The following is a 6,634-nucleotide window of genomic DNA, read 5'->3' on the forward strand; positions in this document are numbered from 1 at the left end:
CTGGGGGCAAAGCAGCTAGCTTCTCCAGCCTGGGTCCCTTTAGTGAGAGAAGCTGGACTCATTGCCAAAGGCTTCTGTTTGCAACAAGAAAACAGAAAAATCTCCTCCCCAGCCCATGCAACCACCCTAGCAGCCATCCCGTCCTTCCTAGCTCATCCCACTATTCGTGTCTACTCACCCGTTCTATCCACTTACCCATCCGTTCACCTCCCACCCATCCACCATCCATCTTTCCTTCAATCCATTTATGTGTCAGTCCACTCATTCACCCATCTCTCACCTCTCTCCCTCCCATTCATCTATCCATCATTCATCACGCTACTTATCTCTCCTCCGTCCTCCCTCCCATCCATCCTTCCGTGTACTCTGCTTCTCAGGGAGTATGTAACCAAGTGGGTAATTCTACTTGGACCAGGTATAACTGCCATTAGAAGCCTGAAGAAACAGGGGTAAATGTGGGGGAAAGTGGGGTGTAGAAAGGTTCCAGGCACCTGGATCCTGGCTCAGAAAACTGCAACAAGACAGTCCCTAGTTCAAGCACATGTGCACATTTGACTTGTTGAATGATCCGAGGTCTCCAAGTGGCTTCAGCTGACAGTCTGCATAAGCATGTTAAAATAAGGGAGCCTAGGCACCTCCTGTGGGAGCTGAATAGAAACAGCTGGGCCTGCTTTGTTCCTGTGGCCATCATCCCTATCCTTCTATCCAAGAGATCGCAGGGGAGTGTCCACTCAGGCAGGACAGAGAGTCCGTTTCAGCTGTAACTGGAGAAAAAGAAAGCCATTCTTCACAAGTCTCCCTTACTTGAGTTCACAGTGTATATGGGGTGTTGGGCTCAACACTCTCTGTTTTCACAAAACCCAAATTATTCAGCAAATATTTAGTGAGCAGTAGGTCCTAGGAACACAGTCACAGGGTAAGAGAGAGGCGACTCTTACCTCCCTTAGTTAACAGGCTGGAACTCAGCTTCCTCCGCGGTGGGCATGGCCCAAACTGACTGTGTGATGGTTGTCAAAAATGTGTGTAAAAGGTCTCTAAACATGCAATGCCTAATTTCAAAACTAAACACACAGCGAGTCTGGGGCATTTCCTGGCTTTAAATCTCCAGCACACCACTCTGCCCTGAGCATGCTGGCAGGTACACACCACACATGGACTCTGCCTGATACCTTAGCCCAGATTTGAGACTCTGGTGTTACGAACTGCAGTGTTTTACTGTACAAATTACTTCTAATTATGGGGGTGTGGGGAAGAGCCAATGTTTCCATGCCCTCATTCCTCAGTAAAACATCTTCCAATTTTGTTATATTGAAATGTTTGGTATTCTGTTGTTGTTTTAAATGCTGTTGAGTTGCTGAGTTCAATTTTCTAAAAATTATTACATAAACTTGGGGTCGGGATTCGGATAGAATTTTCAACACCTTCTGACATTTGTGCTATATGTCTAAGAAAAGTGGTATTCTCTGCACTGATGATTATGAAATTAAAATATCAGCCCTGAAAATGCCCTGTGGTATCAAATATTCAGCCAAGATTTAGTTCTTCATGAAGAAATTAAGTACATCATCTTATTAGGATGCAAACTTGCTAGAACCTTTATAGGTGTGATAACATTACATGTAGATGAAAAGTTATCTTAAAATAAATTCTCTTATGATTTATTATCAGTAAATGCCTTATTTGCATATCTATTTTATACACATATATATCCAGGGGTTATTTTGAAAATAAGTGAAGAGTGGCTGGATACAGCTCAGCTGGTAGTGTTTGCCTGACATGCATGAATCCCGGGGTTTGAACTCCAGCAGTTCTGTAACTTCTTGTCATCTCTAGCACTTGGGAGGCAGAGGTGGGAGGATCAGAAGAACAAGCTTGAGGCCAATCTGGGCTACAAGAAACCTTGTCTCAGAAACAAAGAAACCAAAACCAAAAAAGTATGGAGATCACAGACATTTAAGAGGCCCTGCCCTAGTCCCTCCCACGAGGTACAGAATGCATGCTTGTTTAAATGGAATCTTTCTAGTATTCACATGAAAACAGGAGATGCAAATTAGTTGTTGATCATATTTTGATTTAATTCAGAATATTCAGATACTATCATTTTAGCATTTGGTCAGTGTTTAGAGATTATTAATGATGAGTTTTATGATCTTTCTATGACATTGTCTGGCTTCTACTTCCAACTCACCTCAACTCAGATCATCTACATGTCAGATGCTAGAAGCCTTAAGTGCCCAGTGTTAGCGTAACACACATCCCAGATCTGGGCGAGAAGGCCAAGGAAAACAAGGCATTTACCAAAGGTTACAGGTGGCCACAAAGAAAACAGAGCAGCGTGGCAACAGTTGAGCTGAGATCTGGGGTCGCCACTGTAAGAGTGGAGGAGAACAGAAGCCAGCACTGCAGAGGCCTGCACTGTGAGAGTGTGGCCTGTGGACAGAGCAGATACAGCTGCAGCACAGGGAGCTGAGGCAGGGGCATGAGACTGGCTGAAGAGTGCAAAGGACCCTCCATGGCGCAAGCAGGCTTAACATAGCTTTCTCCTCCATAGGATAGAAAGCCAAAAGGAAACTTTAACCAAGGGCCCATGACATCTGGTTTAAGGATTTAAGTCCCTCACTCTCTTCTTCCATTGAAGTCATCAAGGAGGCTACTGCAGCTGGTTGGGTGGGAGACAGCTTGGGATGGAGCAGACAAAGAAGGGGAGGCACTCGCTGTGTGTGAATATCTAAGAGTGCGGCTGGCAGGCTATGCAGACAGAGCTGGGTGGGCAAGGAACGGACTCCTAGGTTCCCTGACTTGAAAAATCATTATCTTTGCCTCAGAAAGAAAAACATCAATAATTCAACATGTGGTTATTGGATGTCAAGTTATAGGTGGAAAGTTACACCAAAGATACGCTGATGTTGACTTGAGTCTTCAGAAGGCCTGGTCCCTGAAGGCAAAAAGAAATAATCCTCTCTTCAGGCTCCATTTCGCCTGCTGCTAGGAGTCTCAGCTAGGGTCACCTCCAAAGACTCCCTGGAGTCACTCCCATCTTAGAGCTTCCCGCCACCGATTTCTGTTCTCTTTCTCAGCCCTCCCTCCCACCCAGTTTCCTCCTTCCATCTACTTCAGATGTCTACTTTATTTCCCCTCTGAGAGAGATTCAAGCATCCTCCCTTAGGCCCTCCTTGTTGCTTAGCTGCTTTAGTCTGTGGATTGTAGCAGGGTTACCCTGTACTTTAAGGCTAATATCCACTTATAAGTGAGCACGTACCATGCGTGTCTTTCTGAGTCTGGGTTACCTCATTCAGAATGATATTTTCTAGTTCCATCCATTTGCCTGCAAATTTCATGATGTTCCTGTTTTTAAATAGCTGAGTAGTATTCCACTGTGTAAATGTACCATGTTTTCTTTATCCATTCTTGAGGAACATCTAGGTTGTTTCCAGTTTCTGCTATTATGAATAAAGCTGCTATGAGCATAGTTAAGCAAGTGTTCTTATAGTATCGTGCCACATTATTTGTGTATATACCCAGGAGTGGTATAGCTGGGTCTCGAGATAGATCTATTCCCAGTTTTCTGAGAAACTGACAAGTTGCTTTCCAAAGTGGTTGCACAAGTTTGCATAGCCACCAGCAATGGAGAAATGTTCCCTTGCTCCATGTCCACCTCCTGTAGCCAGGTGGGTCTTCCAGTGAAGGGAGGGGAACAGCAATCTACCCACAAAACCGCCCACCCAAAATTTGTCCTGCCTACAAGAAGTGCAAGGATAAAGATGGGTTAGAGATTGAGAGAATGGCCAACAAATGCCTGGCCAAAATTGAGACCCATCCCATGGGAGGGGGCCAACCCCTGACACTATTAATGATACTCTGCTCTGCTTACAGACAGTTATGCTAGTATAAATGCCTTCTGAGAGGCTTCATCCACCAGCTGATGGAAACAAATGCAGAGACCCACAGCCAAACAAGGCAGAGCTCAGGGAGTCTTGTGGAAAAGTGTGGGGAAGGAATGAGGAACCCTGAGTGTCAAAGGCACCACAAGACCTACAGAGTAAACTAACCTGGCTCACGGGGGGGCTCACAGAGACTAAGCCACCAGACAAAGAGCATGCATGCATGGGCTGGACCTAGCTCTCTTACACATATGCATCAGGTATGAAATTTGTTCTTCATATGGGTCCCCTAACAATAGGAGCAGGGGCTGTCTCTGACTCTGTTATGGGCCTCTGGATCCCTTTCCCTTAGTGGGGCTCCCTTGTTGGGCCTCAGTGGGACAGGATGCACTTAGTCCTGCTGTGACTTGATGTACCAGGATGGGTGGGTACCCGTGGGGGGAGGGGGCTTAGGAGTAGAACTGGGAGGAGAGGAGGGAGGAGGTGCCTCAATCCTGCTGTAAAGTGAATAAACAAATAAATGGGGGAAAGAAAAGAAATGCTATCAAACGGAGTGTGAACGTGTGCGCCTGTAACCACAGCATCCAGAAGACAGATGAAGGAGGATCAGGAGTTCAAGTTCAGTCTTGGCTACCTTGAGAACTTGAGCCAGCCTAGACTATATGAAATCTTGTCTCAACCATACACAACCCAGGGGACAGGGATGTGAGAGAGCTGATAAAGTCTCCTGGAGACAAGGTCCCATATCAGAGCCCCAGGAATTAGTCACTCTGTGAACCTATTTTCTTAGCTTATTTCATCTATAAAGAATCAGCCCAGTTGCCCTTTGTGTCCTGACTTAGAGGGAGTGATCAAGTCATAGGAGCAAGAGACCTCTGCCAGGGTAAAAGCCCAGAAGAGAAAAACGAAGTAATTAGACATCACACATTTAATAGCTATGAACTCTTTGCTCCGAAAGGGCTAGCTATCGCAAAGCCCAGGTTTTTTGAGACAGGGTTTCTCTGTGTAGCCCTGGCTGTCTTGGAACTCACTCTGTAGACCAGGGTGGCCTTGAACTCAGAAATCCATCTGCCTCTGCCTCCCAAGTGCTGGGATTAAAGGCATGTACCACCACTGCCTGGCCGAAACTTTCTTAAATAAATTATGAGGTGACTATTTTACAAAAATTCTGCTAAAACACGAGTCTCCCTGGAAACCAGTCCATGTCTCACCATGGTAAGCAAAATGCTTGTTTTAAAGATGTCCACATGCTGATTGCTGTCAACTCTGAGTGGGTTGTGTTACATAGGTTGGGGGGTGTGTTAAGGCTGTAGGGTGATGTGGGGGGAGGTTAAAGCTGTAGGGTGATTAAAGGCATTAGTCAACTGTCATGAGGTGGAAGGATGCTGAGTGTCCAGTGAAATCACCAGTCTAGTGTTCTCACAGGTGACATGAAAGGTGACTGAGTTAGAGGGACATAGGACAGAAGTAAGGGGCCATAGGAGTTCTAGTTTTGAAGGTGAACAGGAACAGTGAGTGGTCAATAGAGCATCTGTGTCAGGGCTAGATTCCTTCAATCTTTTCAAAAGATTTAAAACACACTTAAAAGATAGCTGAAGTCTTTGGATATATAGTCCAGTCTAGATAGCTAAGCTTGGAAGGTGACACGTGGGGGAGGGAGAACCTCTAATAAGAGGAGGGAAGAAGTGGTTGGGAGGGACTCAGGTGTTTCACTCTTCAATGTATTTTCGTAGAGTGGAGGCTGCTCAGCTCACAAACCAGAGACTTCTGGAGTTGCTGGTGGAAACTTTAAGGCAGCAGAATTATTTTATGTATAGCTACCAGAGAGAAATCTGCTAAGTGGACACCTTAATTCACCCAGTGAGACCCGTTCCAGGCTTCTTCCCAGAACCTTAAGATAACACGTCCCTGAGATTTTTAAGTTACCAAGTGTGTGGGAGTTACAAGTAGCAATCAGAAACTCTCTATTGCTAACAGGAGAAGCCATCCCGCAGTCTGGTGGCGTCTCCTGCGCTCTTGAGTACGTTACTTCACGTCTGAGCTCCATCCTCCTCATCTACAAATGGGAGGGCGGGAAAGACTCTAGGTTTGTAGTGTGAGTAGATGAGATGACTTATTTAAAGCACACAGGAGATCACTGAGGCCGCTGTCATGGAGCCATGGACAAGTCATAGGTGTTAGAGTACCATATTTTCCAGACACTTCTTACCTGAATAAGTAGGTCATACCCCCTTGCTATCTCACTCTCTCTACAAAGGTACGACAGCTGCAGGTGGAGTGGCCTGTGACCCTACAGTCTCTCCTGCCACCATGCTCTTGGGGCACAGTCAGGCTACCTGATGGCAAGCATGTACCATAGACTACTTACTAACCACATCTCACTAACCACATCTGTTGATTCCCAGCCTGGGACCTTCTGCTTACCCTGGAAACCTTAAAGTGTGTGTGGGCACCCTCTTTGTTTGGTACTGAAGACACCCCATACTTCCACCTTGTTAATAAAACTGTCTCTTGAAGGGCAGTTTGTCTCAGCTCCTTTCTCTCCAAGCCCAATGAATTGTATCTCCCTCCTGATGGGAGCTTCTGGGTCACTCTCAACATGTCCAAGTCAGTCAGCAGCATACAAAGATTCCCACCCCCAGGCCTCACCAACACATGGCCTTTCGATGACACTGGTATGATTTTATTATTTTTATCTTTTATGTGTAATTTCCCCCAGAAGATGATTTTTTTTTCTGTCCTTAAGAATCCAA

Source organism: Arvicanthis niloticus, chromosome 2 (genome assembly GCF_011762505.2).
Source record: "Arvicanthis niloticus isolate mArvNil1 chromosome 2, mArvNil1.pat.X, whole genome shotgun sequence".
Lineage (NCBI taxonomy): Eukaryota > Metazoa > Chordata > Mammalia > Rodentia > Muridae > Arvicanthis > Arvicanthis niloticus.